We start from the raw sequence: 17,533 nt of genomic DNA, 5'->3' as shown, positions 1-17,533 counted from the left end.
TCCTAAAGGATGACCCAACACTCTCACAAATCTTGGGAGACAGGCCAGTCCTTGCCTACAGACAGCCCCGCAACCTGAAGCAAATACTCACCAACAACCACATACCACACAACAGAACCACTAACCCAGGAACTTATCCTTGCAACAAAGCCCGTTGCCAATTGTGCCCACATATCTATTCAGGGGACACCATCACAGGGCCTAATAACATCAGCCACACTATCAGAGGCTCGTTCACCTGCACATCCACCAATGTGATTTATGCCATCATGTGCCAGCAATGCCCCTCTGCCATGTACATTGGTCAAACTGGACAGTCTCTACGTAAAAGAATAAATGGACACAAATCAGATGTCAAGAATTATAACATTCATAAACCAGTCGGAGAACACTTCAATCTCTCTGGTCACGCAATCACAGACATGAAGGTCGCTATCTTAAAACAAAAAAACTTCAAATCCAGACTCCAGCGAGAAACTGCTGAATTGGAATTCATTTGCAAACTGGATACTATTAATTTAGGCTTAAATAGAGACTGGGAGTGGCTAAGTCATTATGCAAGGTAGCCTATTTCCTCTTGTTTTTTCCTCCCCCCCCCCCCCCCAGATGTTCTGGTTTAACTTGGATTTAAACTTGGAGAGTGGTCAGTTTGGACGAGCTATTACCAGCAGGAGAGTGAGTCTGTGTGTGTATGGGGGTGGGTTTTTGGAGGGGGGTGAGGGAGTGAGAGAACCTGGATTTGTGCAGGAAATGGCCTAACTTCATTATCATGCACATTGTGTAAAGAGTTGTCACTTTGGATGGGCTATCACCAGCAGGAGAGTGAATTTGTGTGGGGGGGTGGAGGGTGAGAAAACCTGGATTTGTGCTGGAAATGGCCTAACCTGACGATTACTTTAGATAAGCTATTACCAGCAGGACAGTGGGGTGGGAGGAGGTATTGTTTCATATTCTCTGTGTATATATAAAGTCTGCTGCAGTTTCCACGGTATGTATCTGATGAAGTGAGCTGTAGCTCACGAAAGCTCATGCTCAAATAAACTGGTTAGTCTCTAAGGTGCCACAAGTACTCCTTTTCTTTTTGCGAATACAGACTAACACGGCTGTTACTCTGAAACCTGTGATTATATTGTGTTATTTTGACAAAAAAATATGCTGAATTTTGAAATATTGTGAGCAGAATTTTTAATTTTTTGTTGCAGAATTCCCCCAGGAGTACTTATCCCCAAGAGAAGCATCTTGGCCTCAGAGGATTCACAGCTGGTTGTCTTCTCTGCATTGGCCATGGAGACATTTTCTAAGATTTTATACCCTAAAATCTCTCTCTTTAGGTACTGACAAGGCCACCATCACAGTCATTAATGAATGTATCCTCACAATTCCCCTCTGTAGTTGGAAATACTACTATTTCCATTTTACAAACAGGAAGCTGAAGCACAGAGCAATTAAGGGCCAAATTTCCAAAAATACTTCATATTCATCAGCTCCCTTTGAGAACAGTGCCTAAATGGGAAATTAACTCTTTCTGAAAATCTGGCCATTTATCTGAGTGTCCAAATGGAAGCTTTTGGATGCTGAACTTTTTTTTTTTTCCCCACAAAATCTGCCCCATGTGACATCCCCAAAGTCACACATGAAGCCTGTGGCATCCCAGTCTAGTGCCTTAAACGTAAGCCCATTCCTTCCTCCCACTAGCTAAAACAGCACTAAAGATGGCTAATAAAGCAGAGATTATTGGGATTAGCAAGGGTTCTGATTTTATGGTACGCAAAAAGAACTGGGAGATGGTTAAGGACCATGGCTCTTTATAAACCCTCATTTTTTATTTTTGTAACACCCGAGATATGAAGGCATAAATGCAGTCGCTACTGGCTACTGCTTTCCAGATCACAAGCTTATATGGGGAGGGATATGTACAACCCAAGGGTGAAAAGAAAAGGAGTACCTGTGGCACCTTAGAGACTAACCAATTTATTTGAGCATGAGCTTTCATGAGCTACAGCTCACTTCATCGGATGCATACCGTGGAAACTGCAGCAGACATTATATACACACAGATCATGAAACAATACCTCCTCCCACCCCACTGTCCTGCTGGTAATAGCTTATCTAAAGTGATATCAAGTTGGGCCATTTCCAGCACAAATCCAGGTTCTCTCACCCCCTCACGGAGAACCTGGATGTGTGCTGGAAATGGCCCACCTTGATTATCATACACATTGTGAAGACAGTGGTCACTTTGGATGGGCTATTACCAGCAGGAGAGTGAGTTTGTGGGGGGGGGGAGGGGGGCGGAGGGTGAGAGAACCTGGATTTGTGCTGGAAATGGCCCAACTTGATGATCACTTTAGATAAGCTATTACCAGCAGGACAGTGGGGTGGGAGGAGGTATTGTTTCATGATCTCTGTGTGTATATAATCTCTGCTGCAGTTTCCACGGTATGCATCCAATGAAGTGAGCTGTAGCTCACGAAAGCTCATGCTCAAATAAATTGGTTAGTCTCTAAGATGCCACAAGTACTCCTTTTCTTTTTGCGAATACAGACTAACACGGCTGTTACTCTGAAACCCAAGGGTGGGAATCTATGAAAGAAATGCATAAAGAAAGGAGAAAATATCTATAACATTTTTAAAATAAAATACATCATCCTAATGCAAGTATAAGTTGGGTCCTTGATCATGAATTAAATTATACTTGAAAAGTAACTAAAGAAGATATTTAGTTTTTTTCTTCATAAATTTACATTCTAATTTATTTGCTTAAATAAACATTGTATTTAACAATCTAAATAAAGTGACCTCTCTCCCCATCTTGCAAAGAAAGAATCTGAGTAACACTCATTAGTTGGGCACACCTGACTGCGCAGGACAGGCTTTTCAGCTTTCTTAAGTGTGCCTTATATATATGTTCAAGAATGAGGAGATCATCATAATAAAGTGTACAGCATAATTCTGAACCCTAATAGCATTCTAAGAATTGGAATCCTTGGAAGAACTCCACACATACAGCAACTGGGATTTTAATTCCTACCCCACTAAGTAGTTTTAAAATATTTTTATAAGCCCAGCAACCAGTGCAGCAATTTTTAAGCCAGTTCATGTTGTCAGATGAGACAAATACGACAATCTGGTTTTCAACATTTTAGAAGAGCAGACAGGGCCGTGGGCCCAGAGTAAGAGATCTGGGAATGTCCCTAATTATTAAGGCTATGTTTATGTCACAGAGGTCATGGAAGTCACTGAATCCCTGACTTCCACAAACCTCCCTGACATTCTCTGCTCCAGCCCCAGGGATTGCAGGACTCTGGGACTGACAGCCAGTGGGGCCCCGGCAGGGAGTGACAAGCAGCAACAGGGGGCCCCTGCAAAGTTCCTGGGACATGTGACAGATTCCTAAGGGGGCCCTCCTCAGGGTTCCAGGGACGGTGACAGGCTCGCAAAGGGGGAGCGGTTAGGGTGTCCCATTTTCTCTTGGGGAAATATGGTCACCCTACAGCTCCAGCTGCCATGGGCAGAGCGGGAACCCCACAGCTCCCAGCCACCACGGTGGTGGGGGAACCAGGGAGCCACAGCAGCAAAAGTCACAGACAGGTCACGGCTTCCTGACTTTTACTAGAAACAACCATGACAAAATCCGATCCTTGCTAATTATGTCCATCCAATTTTTCTCAGTTAAAATGTGAAAAATCGCTAGGGACCTTCTCAACAGAGTCCCCCAGAGACCTGGGCGGTCCAGACCCGGCACCAAGGCCCAGAGCGCACCGGGGCAGCGCAAAAGCGCCTCCGGGCATGGAACGGCGTCTGGGTTGGAAGCCGAGCCTCCGGCGCGCCCCGCCTCACGGCGGAGGGCCACGGCCTGGCCCCGGGGACGCCGCTGCGCGGGCGGGGAGGAGCGGGGAAAGAGTCCCCCGAGCACTGCGGCCCCTCCAAGGCAAGGCCCGGCTCGCTCTCACTGCAGCAGGACATCGCCTGCCAGAGGGCCCCACACCCGCCGGGGCTCTCCTCAGCCGGCACGCGGGGAGCGGGAGGGTGATAAGGGACAACCCCGCCCCCACAGCGGCTCGAGGAGCAGGGGCGTGGGGGGGGTCCCTCGGCTCGTGGGGTGGAGCCCTCAGGCCGCGGCCGGGGAGAAAGGCGGCGGGAATGCCCCGTTCCCCTGAGGCCCCGCCCGGCTCCCTGTGGCTGTTACTGCCCGGCCCGGCCGTTTCCATGGTTACCTTTATTGGGAGCGGCGCGGCAGCAGCAGGAACAATAAAGCTTCAACAACAGGCTCCCCCCGGCGGTGCCGGGCCCCGGCCTGCGCGCCGCCATCTTGAAGCCACAGCTTCCCCCCCCCCCCGCCCCCGCACGGCCGCCTATGTCACGTGGCGAGAGCGGGTCTGGCGGGTACCACCGCGGAAGCGGCTGGTCCGGTCACGTGATACATGTCCAGTAGGCTCCCATATCACGTGACGAGGGGAGTACACGAGAAACCCCCCGGGGTTGGGCCTGGGCAGGTGGGGTGGTGGGTTGGCCTGTCCCCGGGGACTGGGCGGGGCGGGGCGGGGCTGCTAGCCCGGGGCGCGGGGCGCGGGGCCTGGGCGGCTGCAGGCTTGAGCCTGGCTCGCAGCTGTGTTGCTTGGTTCGCGTTTTCAGTGAGTTCCTGCAGTCGGGAGGACTGGACCCTTCCTGTCCAGTGAATGAGCGCTGGGACTCTTGTGTGATCGCCTGACTCCGGGAGCTGGGGCGTGGGGCCCAGGCCTATGGCTTAGGCTGGAGCTATGGTCCAGCAACATGTGTGTAACCCACTGGCAAAGTGTGGGTCAGATTTTCCCCAGGGGTTAGTCCACCTCCCCATGGACTGACAGCCTCCTGCTGTTACTAGGTTAGCCCAAGTGGAAGTGGTTTGGGATTGTGTTCACACATTGGTGACAGGCCATCTGGGATAAAGGAGTTTGTCTCTCTAATATCCTGGGAACAACACAGCTACAACATTGCATATAACAGTCAGATTTAAAAACTGTAAATTAAGTCATATGCTCAAGGGCCAAATTAAGCCCATGGAAAGTCAAATAGGTTAATATTTTTCACCAGCACTAAATCTACACTTCCAAAATAAAACTAAAGCTTATGCTTATTGTTGTCTGCTAGGAGTAATAGGCGTGACAAAGACCTTGATGTTTTCATCACTTCCCTTTAACTTTCTAGAAATTAGTTTTTGTTTGCAGTTGAAGATTAGACCTTGATGTTTATAGAATAAAAAAAAAGTAGGTAGGGTTGTGACATTCCCCAGGGTACAAAACAGCTGTGTCCTGTCAGCTCTCCAGCCTGAGACACCTTTTATAGTGCTTTGCTGGTGAACAGCCACCCCTCCAGGTTCCACCCACACCCAGCCTCTCACATGTAATTTGCCCGCAAGTATACAGTATTGAGTGCTATCGCTAGACACTCAAGAATTAAACTGCAGAGCAATGCCAGCAAGTTTTCTAGTTCCAGATTTCTACCCCAGAGATATGTGTCTTGTACTTCCTAGTTTTTTCACTGTGTAGCCCAAGTTCATATGAAGTCTGACATTCAAGCAAAAAATAATGTTTATGCACCCGCCTTCTTGTCTCAAGTGAAATTTCCCAAACACTTCAATCAAACATACTGTCTAGTAGGCAGCATGAAATGGTAGCATTTTACTCACACTTCGTACTGGTGTGATTCTGTATAGTGACCCAGAGAGAGAATGGAGACCACCTGTAAACCCCATGGCTCAGTAAAAGAACTAATTGCTTCCATAGTGTGGGGATGGATGTGGAAGAGCAGAGATGTAATGAGCTACAGTGAGCTACTTCATCGGATGAAGTGAGCTGTAGCTCACGAAAGCTTATGCTCAAATAAATTTGTTAGTCTCTAAGGTGCCACAAGTACTCCTTTTTATTGAATGTTTGTTTGCCTGCTCTTAGCCTGTAGGTGCCTGTGTCCTGTAAAGCACCATGTGTATTTCTGATGCTGTATACATGATTTATAATTACATCTCTGCTCTTCCACATCCATCCCCACACTATGGAAGCAATTCAAACCCCCTCATTCCTGCAGTTTAGGCTCATGAGGACACCACTTGACAGGCCAAGTACGCTGCCACTACCTGGAACATCCCATATGCCCTCACCAAACTACCTCTGGGGGTTGTACATGTCATCTTTTTACATCTCCTGCCTCACACATACCCTGCATTACCTGGGCATCTCCATGAACTTCCCCTCATCCCTACCTGTTTTAAACACTCCTGCTTTCTGATGAAGTCCCTCAACCTACACACCCAAACATCCGACTCCCTTCTTCCCAAGGGCTCTGCTGGTTCCTCAGATGCAGCTGAGCAATGCAACCTCTAGTGTCTCTGTACGGCCCTCTGTATGAAGGGCTCTGCCACTTTCATAGAATCATAGACGATTAGGGTTGGAAGAGACCTCAGGAGGTCATCTAGTCCAACCTCCTGCTCAAAGCAGGATCAACCCCAACTAAATCATCCCAGTCAGGGCTTTGTCAAGCTAGACCTTAAAAACCTCTAACGATGGTGTCATAAACATACAGCTAAGGGTAGCATAAAATCCCTCCTTTACCTGTAAAGGGTTAATCAGTTCCATTAAGCTACTTGGCACCTGACCAGAAGGACCAATGGGGAAAGAAGATACTTTCAAATCTGGGGGGGAAAGGTTTTTGTTTGTGCTCTCTTTGTTGTTCTCTCCAAGACAAAGAGAGAGACCAAGCAAGTAATCCAGCTCCTACTGAATGATACATCTAAAATTACAGAAATAGTAAGTAATAGCAAGGAAATGTGTTCGAATATCTTTTATTTTAGTTTGTGAATTTTTCCTATGCTAAGAAGAAGATTTAGCCCTCTTTTTTGTAACTTTAAAGTTTTGCCTAGAAGGGAATCTTCTGTGTTTTAAATCTTATTACCCTGTAAAATTACCTTCCATCCTGATTTTACAGAGGTGCTTCTTTTACTTTTTTTTTCTTTATAATAAAGTTCTGTTTTTAAGAATCTGATTGGGGTTTTAGTGTCCTAAAAACTCAAGGGTCTGGTCTGTGTTCACCTTGTTTACTCTCAAGCCTCCCCAGGAAAGGGGGTGAAGGGGCTTGGGGGGATATTTTGGGGAAACAGGAACTCCAAGTGGTCCTTTTCCTAAATCTTTGTCTAACTCACTTGGTGGTGGCAGCGATATTGTCCAAGGACAAGGAATAATTTGTGCCTTGGGGAAGTTTTTAACCTAAGCTGGTAGAAGTAGGCTTAGGGGGTCTTTCATGCGGGTCCCCACATCTGTACCCTAGAGTTCAGAGTGGGGAGGGAACCCTGACAGATGGAGATTCCACCACCTCACTAGGTAACCCATTCCAGTGCTTAACCACCCTCCTTTGTACCATTCCAACTTCCCAATGCACCCTCTGGCCTCTTTCGCCATCTTATGTGCATCTGAACGGATCACCCAGGACAGGAATGGAGCCTCAGCATCCCTCACGTTCCTCCCAATGGGTCATGCCATCCCCACCTCATGTAGGTCATGATCTGGCCTTGGGTGCAGCCTTATCTCCCTACAATTTCTCCACTCTCTTCCCAATGGATGATGCTGTCTACCCTACTACCACTGCTGGAGCTGAGCTATACCCTGGATCTCACTTGGCCCCCCCCATCTCACCAAATGACCTGCTCTCTTGACAGCCTGAGTGGGAAGCAAGACCCTGTGAGGGAGTCTGGCCAGGATGTTGGGAAATCTCTCAGGCTGTTGGCTTTGAATGAGAATTCATAAATTTTAAGGCCAGAAGGGACTATTTTGATTGTCTGGTCGGACCTCCTGCATAGCACAGGCCACGGAACTTCCCTGAATTAATTCCTGCTTCAAGTCGCATAGCTGGGATCAAACCAGAGCAGATCTTTTAGAAAAACATCCAATCTTAAATTGCCAGTGATAGAGAATCCACCACAACCCTTGGTAAATTCTTCCCATGATTAGTTACCCTGGCCATTAAAAGTGCATACCTTATTTCTAGTTAGAATTTGATTAATTCCAACTTCCAGCCATTAGTTCATTGTGTAACTTTCTCTGCTAGATTAAAGAGCCCTTTATCATCAAATTTCTGTTCCCCCTGTAGATACTTACAGACTGTGGTCAAGTCACCCCTTAACCTTCTCTTTGATAAGATAACTAGATTAAGATCCTTGAGTCTTTCCCTATAAGGCATGTTTTTCAGTTTTTTAATCATTCTTGTGGCTCTTCTCTGAACCCTCTCCAATTTGTCAACCAGAACTGGTCACAGAATTCCAGCAGCAGTTGCACCAGTGCCAAATACATCCAAGGATCACATGAGCCCTTTTGGCCTCCATGTCACACTGGGAGCTCCATCGTGACCCTTGAGTCCCTATCCTGTGAGCATGGCCTACATTCTTTGTTTCTAGATGTATGACCTTACATTTGGTTGTATTAAAACACATATTGTTTTCCTGAGTCCATCTTACCAAATGATACATATTGCTCTGTATCAGTGACCTGTCCTCTTCATTATGTACCACTCCTCCAATCTATGTGTCACCTGCAAACTTTATCAGTGATGATTTTATATTTATTTCCAGGTCATTGATAAAAATACAGTGCAAATACAGTTAAACAGTGTAGGGCCAAGAACTGATTGCTGCAGGATCCCACTAGAAACACATCTGCTTAGTGACGATTCCCCATTTACAATTACATTTTGAGACCTGTCATTTAACCAGTTTTTAATCCATTTAATGTATGTAATGTTGACTTTATATCATTCTAGTCTTTTAATCAAAATATTCTGTAGTGCCATAAGAACGGCCATAATGGGTCAGACCAAAGGTCCATCCAGCCCAGTATCCTGTCTACTGACAGTGGCCAATGCCAGGTGCCCCAGACAGAGTGAACCTAACAGAGATCAAGAGGTCCCTTCCACCCCTGATATTCTATGATACAGATCTCTTTCCTGCCATCCATCTCCACCCTCTGACAAACAGGCTAGGGACACCATTCCTTACCCATCCTGGCTAATAGTCATTTATGGACTTAACCTCCATGAATTTATCTAGTTCTCTTTTAAACCCTGTTATAGTCCTAGCCTTCACAAACTCCTCAGGCCAGGAGTTCCACAGGTTGACTGTGCACCATGTGAAGAAGACCTTCCTTTTATTTGTTTTAAACCTGCTACCCATTAATTTCATTTGGTGGCCCCTAGTTCTTATATTATGGGAACCAGTAAATAACTTTTCCTTATTCACTTTCTCCACACCACTCATGATTTTATAGACCTCTATCATATCCCCCCTTAGTCTCCTCTTTTCCAAGCTGAAAAGTCCTATTCTCTTTAATCTCTCCTCATATGGGACCCATTCCAAACCCCTAATCATTTTAGTTGCCCTTCTCTGAACCTTTTCTAATGCCAATATATCCTTTTTGAGATGAGGAGACCACATCTGTACGCAGTATTCAAGATGTGGGCGTACCATGGATTTATATAAGGGCAAGAAGATATTCTCCATCTTATTCTCTATCCCTTTTTTAATGATTCCTAACATCCTATTCACTTTTTTGACTGCCGCTGAACACTGTGTGGACGTCTTCAGACAACTATCCACGATGATGCCAAGATCTCTTTCCTGATTAGTTGTAGCTAAATTAGCCCCCATCATATTGTATGTATGCTTGGGGTTATTTTTTCCAATGTGCATTACTTTACATTTATCCACATAAAATTTCATTTCCATTTTGTTGCCCAATCACTTAGTTTTGTGAGATCTTTTTGAAGTTCTTCACAGTCTGCTTTGGTCTTAACTATCTTGAGCAGTTTAGTATCATCTGCAAACTTTGCCACCTCACAGTTTACCCCTTTCTCCAGATCATTTATGAATAAGTTGACTAGGATTGGTCCTAGGACAGACCCTTGGGGAACACCACTAGTTACCCCTCTCCATTCTGAAAATTTACCATTTATTCCTACCCTTTGTTCCCTGTCTTTTAACCAGTTCTCAATCCATGAAAGGATCCTCCCTCTTATCCCATGACAACTTAATTTATGTAAGAGCCTTTGGTAAGGGACCTTGTCTAAGGCTTTCTGGAAATCTAAGTACTCTATGTCCACTGGATCCCCCTTGTCCACATGTTTGTTGACCCTTTCAAAGAACTCTAATAGATTAGTAAGACATGATTTCCCTTTACAGAAACCATGTTGACTTTTGCGCAGCAATTTATGTTCTTCTGTGTGTCTGACAAGTTTATTCTTTACTATTGTTTCAACTAATTTGCTCGATACTGACGTTAGACTTACAGGTCTGTAATTGCCAGGATCACCTCTAGAGCCCTTCTTAAATATTGGCGTTACATTAGCTATCTTCCAGTCATTGGGTACAGAAGCTGATTTAAAGGACAGGTTACAAATCATAGTTAATAGTTCCGCAATTTCACATGTGAGTTCTTTCAGAACTCTTGGGTGAATGCCATCTGGTCCCGGTGACTTGCTACTGTTAAGTTTCTCAATTAATTCCAAAACCTCCTCTAATGACACATCAATCTGTGACAATTCCTCAGATTTGTCACCTACAAAGGATGGCTCAGGTTTGGGAATCTCCCTAACATCCTCAGCTGTGAAGACTGAAGCAAAGAATTAATTTAGTTTCTCCTCAATGACTTTGTCGTCTTTAGGTGCTCCTTTTGTATCTCGATTGTCCAGGGACCCCACTGGTTGTTCAGCAGGCTTCCTGCTTCTGATGTACTTAAAACACATTTTGGTATTACCTTTTGAGTTTTTGGGTAGCTGTTCTTCAAACTCCTTTTTGGCTTTTCTTATTACATTTTTACACTTAATTTGACAGTGTTTATGCTCCTTTCTATTTACCTCACTAGGATTTGACTTCCACTTTTTAAAAGATGTCTTTTTATCTCTCACTGCTTCTTTTACATGGTTGTTAAGCCACAGTGGCTCTTTTTTAGTTCTTTTACTGTGTTTTTTAATTTGGGGTATACATTTAAGTTGGGCCTCTATTATGGTGTCTTTGAAAAGTGTCCATGCAGCTTGCAGGGATTTCACTCTAGTCACTGTACCTTTTAACTTCTGTTTAACTAACCTCCTCATTTTTGCATAGTTCCCCTTTCTGAAATTAAATGCCACAGTGTTGGGCTGCTGAGGTGTTCTTCCCACCACAGGAATGTTAAATGTTATTATATTTTGGTCACTATTTCCAAGCGATCCCGTTATAGTTACCTCTTGGACCAGGTCCTGCACTCCGCTCAGGACTAGATCGAGAGTTGCCTCTCCCCTTGTGGGTTCCTGAACCAGCTGCTCCAAGAAGCAATCATTTAAAGTATCGAGAAATTTTGTCTCTGCATTTCGTCCTGAGGTGACATGTACCCAACCAATATGGGGATAATTGAAATCCCCCACTATTATTGACAGGTTTCAGAGTAGCAGCCGTGTTAGTCTGTATCCGCAAAAAGAAAAGGAGTCCTTGTGGACCTTAGAGACTAACAAAATTATTTGAGCATAAGCTTTCGTGAGCTACAGCTCACTTCATCAGTAGCTCACGAAAGCTTATGCTCAAATAAATTTGTTAGTCTGTAAGGTGCCACAATTACTCCTTTTCTTTTCACTGTTATTGAGTTTTTTGTTTTGATGACCTCTCTAATCTCCCTTAGCATTTCATTGTCACTATCACCGTCCTGGTCAGATGGTCGATAATAGATCCCTACTGTTATATTCTTATTAGAGCATGGAATTACTATCCATAGAGATTCTATGGAACATGTGGATTCATTTAAGATTTTTACTTCATTCGATTCTACATTTTCTTTCACATATAGTGCCACTAAAACGACTGTTCTGTCCTTCCGATATATTTTATACCCTGGAATGATTGTGCCCTATTGATTGTCCTCACTCCACCAGGTTTCTGTGATGCCTATTATGTCAATATCCTCCTTTAACACAAGGCACTTCAGTTCACCCCTCTTATTATTTAGACTTCTATCATTTGTGTACAAGCACTTCAAAAACTTATCACCGTTTATTTGTCTTCCCTTTTCTGATGTGTCAGATTCTTTTTTATGTGAATATTTCTCATCTGATCTGGCCCATACTTTAGCCTCTTCCATCCTCTCCTCCTGACTAAACTCTAGACTCCTGTAATAGGGCAGGAGACAGTCTTCCCCTCAAACTTAATCAGACCATCTCCATGGAATGATTTGGCTTTGTCGAGCCATCTCTGACGTGCTCTGGTTGTGGTCACACAGGTGTATCTCCTGTCTCATACCCAGAAGCCCCTTTTGGATGTAACAGGTTCAAAATGAGTTTGAGACATAGTGACCCCAACAAGTAACAGCCAGGCATGTGTTCCTGGCTTGTAATTACCATGATCGCATCTGGAGTCTTTTTTAAAAATTGGTGTCACATTAGCTACCTTTAGCCATCTACACCTATCGCTTAAATCAGCCTCTGTATATGTACCACAGTTAGTATTTCTGTAATTTCATATATGAGTTCCTTCAGAACTCTTGGGTGAATAAGTCCTGGTGCTTTATTACTGTTTAATTTATCCATTTTTCCAAAACCTCCTCTATTGACACCTCAATCTGGGACAATTCCTCAGATTTGTCACCTAAAAAGAATGGCTTAGATATGGGAATCTTCCTCACATCCTCTGCAGTGAAAACGGATGCAAAGAATTCATTTAGCTTCTCTGCAATGGCCTTGTTTTCCCTGAGTGCTCCTTTAGCACCTCAATCATCCAGTGGCCCCGCTGATAGTTAGGCAGCTTCTTGCTTCTGATGTATTTTTTTTTAAATGCTGTTAGTTTTTGTGTCTTTTGCTAGTTGGTGCTCTTCAACTTCTTTTTTGACCTGACTAATTATCCTTTTACACTTGACTTGCCAGAGTTTATATTCCACAGTAGGATCTGATTTCCAGTTTTTAAAGTTTGCCTTTGTGTTTCTAACAGCCTCTATTACTCTGCGGTTTAGCCATGGTGGCATTTTTTGTTTTTGGTCCTCTTACTGTATTTGGGGGGGGGGGTATGCATTTAATTTGAGCCTCTATTATGGATTTTAAATAGTTTCCGTGCAGCTTGCAGGCATTGCACTTCTGTGACTGTTCCTTTCAATTTCCATTGAACTAGCCTCCTCATTTTTGTATAGTTCCTTTTTTTAAGTTAAATGCTACTTGGGTTGGTTTCTTTGGTATTCCCCCCCAGAAGGATGTAACATTTAACTACATTTTGGTCGCTATTACTGAGCAGTTCAGCTCTATTCCCCTCTTGGACCAGATCCTGTGCGCCACTTAGGACTAAATCAAGAATTGCCTTTCCTGTTGTGGGTTCCAGGACTAGCTGTTCCAAGAAGCAGTTATTAATTGTTTCTAGAAATTTTATCCATGCATCCCGTCCTGAGGTGACATGGTCCCGGTCAATATGGGGATAGTTGAGATCCCCTATTATTATTGGGTTTTCAGTTTTTTGTAGCCTCTCTAATCTCCCTAAGCATTTCACAGTCATTGTCACCATCCTGGTCAGGTGGTTGGTAGCATATTCCTACTGCTAGACTCTTATTAGTCAAGCGTGGAATTTCTATCCATACAGATTCTATAGTACCATGTGATTCATTTAAGATGTTTACTATATTTGACTCTATGCTTTCTTTCACATACAGTTTATCCATCTGCACCATCCACAAATCTATTTTGGCTGGCCTTCTCTCCACTCTCATCAGCTCATGCCAAATCTATTTACAGACACTTATCCTGTGCTGCTGGCACAAATTTCTCTACTGAACTTCCCCTTATTTAATCTTCTTTCTTTTGAGCGTAGTCCCCTCCTTTCCAACACCCTGCCACCATCTTTGCCACAAGAGGTTTGGATTGCAGCACTGCCATCTCAAATATCACTTTTCACATTGCCACCCTTACTTCTGCACTGCTGTTGGCACAGCGCTGCCTTCAGAGCTGGGCGCCCAGCCAGCAGTCGCTGCTCTCCGCTCTGCCTTCAGAGCTGGGCGCCCAGCCAGCAGTCGCTGCTCTCCGCTCTGCCTTCAGAGCTGGGCGCCCAGCCAGCAGTCGCTGCTCTCCGCTCTGCCTTCAGAGCTGGGCGTCCAGCCAGCAGTCGCTGCTCTCCGCTCTGCCTTCAGAGCTGGGCGCCCAGCCAGCAGTCGCTGCTCTCCGCTCTGCCTTCAGAGCTGGGTGCCCAGCCAGCAGTCGCTGCTCTCCGCTCTGCCTTCAGAGCTGGGCGCCCAGCCAGCAGTCGCTGCTCTCCGCTCTGCCTTCAGAGCTGGGCGCCCAGCCAGCAGTCGCTGCTCTCCGCTCTGTCTTCAGAGCTGGGCGCCCAGCCAGCAGTCGTTGCTCTCCGCTCTGCCTTCAGAGCTGGGCGGCAGTGTAGGTACTTGGGGGTGGGGGCATAAATGACTACAGACACAAAAAAGGGGGCCCAATCAAATTATTTTGAGAACCACTGGAAGCCATTATGGCCATTCTTATATTCTTGCATAAAACAATGTTAAAAGAACATTACTAAGGTTGCAAAGTCAAGCATTGAAAAGTTAGGAAATGCCAGAATTAAGGTTGCCTGTGCGATCCTAATTCTGCCCCCTTGCATATCTGCATTATGATACCATATTTAATTACATGATCACAGGCTGTTTTGTCAGCAGGACCCCATGCACTAGCTCCAACCTGTCCCTGCCCCAGTCCTGACTCTTCCCCACTCCAGTTCCTTGTTCCAGTCTCATTTTCCTCACGTAGCCAGTCCCAGTTTCCACTCCTCAGATTTCTCAGTCTATTCCCAGTCTCCTTGGTCAGGAAGTCTTAGTCTCACCCTGCTCCCAGATCCAGTCTCCCAGCTCCATCATTCCTAAATCTCCCTGCTTCTCCAGACTTTAGAGGAGTAGCTCTCTGCCAGCCCAGATGCGCTTTGCCCCCTACAACTGCTGGACTGTGCATAGGGGGCCGAAGGTAGTTCCCGTGAACACCAGGGGCAATGGCCCATGGGGAGGGGTTCAGGGGACGGTGGTTGGAAGAAGCAGATGGGAACATATCCAGGCAAGATAGGGGACACTGCTTTGAGGGAACCTGCAGTGCCTAGAAGGATGCTGAGGGAGGAGGAAGAGGTCCCCCACTCACCACCAGGGGGAAGAGGGGCATGATGCATGCATTTCAGTCTGTGTATCCGCTGGGAAAACACACACACGCACAAGGGTGGGGGCTTAGGTCAGAGAGTTAGACCATCAGAAGATGGACCCACAAGGGGCCGCGACATTTTAAATACATCTGCTGTATATGTCACTCTCTTGAGCCTTTGGACCTGTCACAGGAGTTTAGAACTTGCAGATTTGGTAATGCCAGAGACCCACCTGCTGCTCCATGCTGGGAGCTTTCAGGCCGCCCAGCTAAGAAAATGGGACCAGTTTTCAGTGTAGCCATTTATAAGGATGTATTTGCAGATTGACCACTAGGTGTCACTATTGTATCACACAAAATAGACAAGCTGGAAACCACTTGCCCCAGCCAGATTCTGCTGCTGTCCCTGGGAGCAGGAGCAGGCCCAGAGATTGGTCTGAACTGGTTGTGCTGAAACCAGACCCTTTGCCCCAAGCTCTTACCAGACTCTAACCAGGACACTTTTCACTCGCTGCTGGGCACAGGCAGCTGGTGAAACATTCCTAGGGGCACTGAGCCTGCCCCACAATCACCCTCTGGTGGCGGCTCCTGTCCTGCAGGGCTGGACCCAGCTCCCTGCTGTGACCCATTGGCTCTTGTTCACCACAGCAGGGGCCCTCCCCATGACGCACCCCCTCACCCTCCACGGGGCCTGGTGCAGCCAGACATGAGACCTCAGCATCTCCACCCTTCCTCGGGAACTACCTGTCCCCCCACCACTTCATGATCTATCCCATTCCCCCGGGACTCCCCTTCTCCATCCCCGCCCCATTCTCTCAGGATCTCCCTCCTCCCCCAAGATCCAGATGCAGGCAATGCCCTTCCCCACTGACACCCTACCCACCTTCTTGCTGGCCCTGGCAGGCTTTGCCTGCAGAGCTTAGCATGTACACAGGCCACAGGGCGACTCAGAAAGTAGGTCTGGGGATGTGAGCCTGCTCTCGTCCTAGCCCCCTGCCCCTGTTTTGTTGGAGTCCGGCGAGGCATGGGGGGCATAGCTGATCTTGTATCATTCCTGCCCCATTATCCAGGTCCTAGAGGTTCAGATAATCTCCTAGGTGTTGATAAGCACAGAAAGCTTATCTTCTTGAAGCCCCAGCTCCTGGACTCACACGGTGGTATGGGAATTTGAGCTTTCCTTGTACCCTTATGGTTTCAGGTAAGACACAAGTACACCTTGAAGACTCAGAACCCAGAAGGAAAATAAAAAACCCCTCAAATGCATGATTTGTTGAACTCTCATGACATTAAGCCAATCTCAAGATTTTAGCGGGGCAGACGCAGGATGTTTGAATGACTGGAGCTGGCCCTGTTGTGTCAAGCTTTCTACATTCATGCCTTTAGAGCATTCCTGTTTTGACTACTGCTCTGCTGGCACGGATATACATTTCACCCAGCAGAGGCTTTGGTCACTGCAACATTCTGTCAGATCATCACGCTAAGGATTTGTCTACACTGAAGCTCACATCTCAGTAGATGCCCGAGCTAGCTCTGATCGAGCTAGTGTGCTGAAAATAGTGTCGCTATTTCAGAGCAAGAAATGGGAGGGCTAGTCACCTGAGTACGATTCTGTTCAACACACTAGGTCTGTACTTGGGGCGGTTAGCCCCTAGCTTCACTGTGGATGCACTGCTATTTTTAGTGCAGTAGCTTGACCTCAGCTAGCGAGGGTATGTCTCCTCCAGTTGGGAGTCGTGCCCCCAGCTCAAAGCATATACATACGCTAAGTGAGGATCTGGGTGACTGCTGGGTCCAGCTAGCTCATCCCGCACACATAATTCCCATCTCTGAAACCCATCACTAGGTTGTAATACCCCATTTGCAACGCTGGAGGGCACTGTTGGAGTTTGAACAAATTGGGTATTTCTATGACTTTGTGAGAGGTCTGTTTCATTTATACCACACAGGTTATGCAGCCCCATATTCTGGGGGACATTCAGCCTTTTAATGGTTCAGCTTTCCACTGTAAACCTCTCTGTTTCCAAGGGTTTATGGCGCAGACATGAGCATTCATTCTTACGCAAATCTCTGCAAAGAAAATCTCAGTGACACTGGTTTGTTTGTTTTCAAAGTGTCTCCATTTTTCAGACAAAAAAGAGGAGTTTCATGAGATTCAGATTTTTTTTCCACTATCAGTTTCTTGGGGGTCAGATCTGAAAAGGCCCCATGCTTGGTCTCTTGGAAATGTGCTTTTTCTGAGAACACCCAGCAATCTGTCTCAGTGTAGTTCCCATGGGGCAGCAAAGCCAGTAGCCCTGGGGAATTAGTACATCAGCAGTGCTGAGAACAGACTCCGCTTGAAGCAGGGGAGCAGTGCAGGCTGCTCTAAGGTCAGTTCTGCGACAGCGCAGAAAGATTCTCA

At 46.0% G+C, this 17,533-nt stretch overlaps 1 protein-coding gene across 3 annotated transcripts in view; it reads right to left on the bottom strand.

The window, feature by feature from the left end:
• Positions 1-4,335, bottom strand: part of ZBTB40 (zinc finger and BTB domain containing 40) — an 85,595-nt gene extending 81,260 nt beyond the window's left edge. For all 3 annotated transcript variants that reach the window (XM_077837172.1, XM_077837173.1, XM_077837174.1), the window contains exon 1: positions 4,218-4,335. The gene's annotated coding sequence lies outside the window, so the exon portion shown is untranslated. The remainder of the gene's footprint in view (positions 1-4,217) is intronic.
• Positions 4,336-17,533: the final 13,198 nt, after the last annotated feature.

The sequence above is a fragment of the Eretmochelys imbricata genome, chromosome 18 (assembly GCF_965152235.1).
Source record: "Eretmochelys imbricata isolate rEreImb1 chromosome 18, rEreImb1.hap1, whole genome shotgun sequence".
NCBI lineage: Eukaryota > Metazoa > Chordata > Testudines > Cheloniidae > Eretmochelys > Eretmochelys imbricata.
Note: the sequence above shows the minus strand (reverse complement) of the source record. Positions and strands in the feature narration are given on the sequence as shown.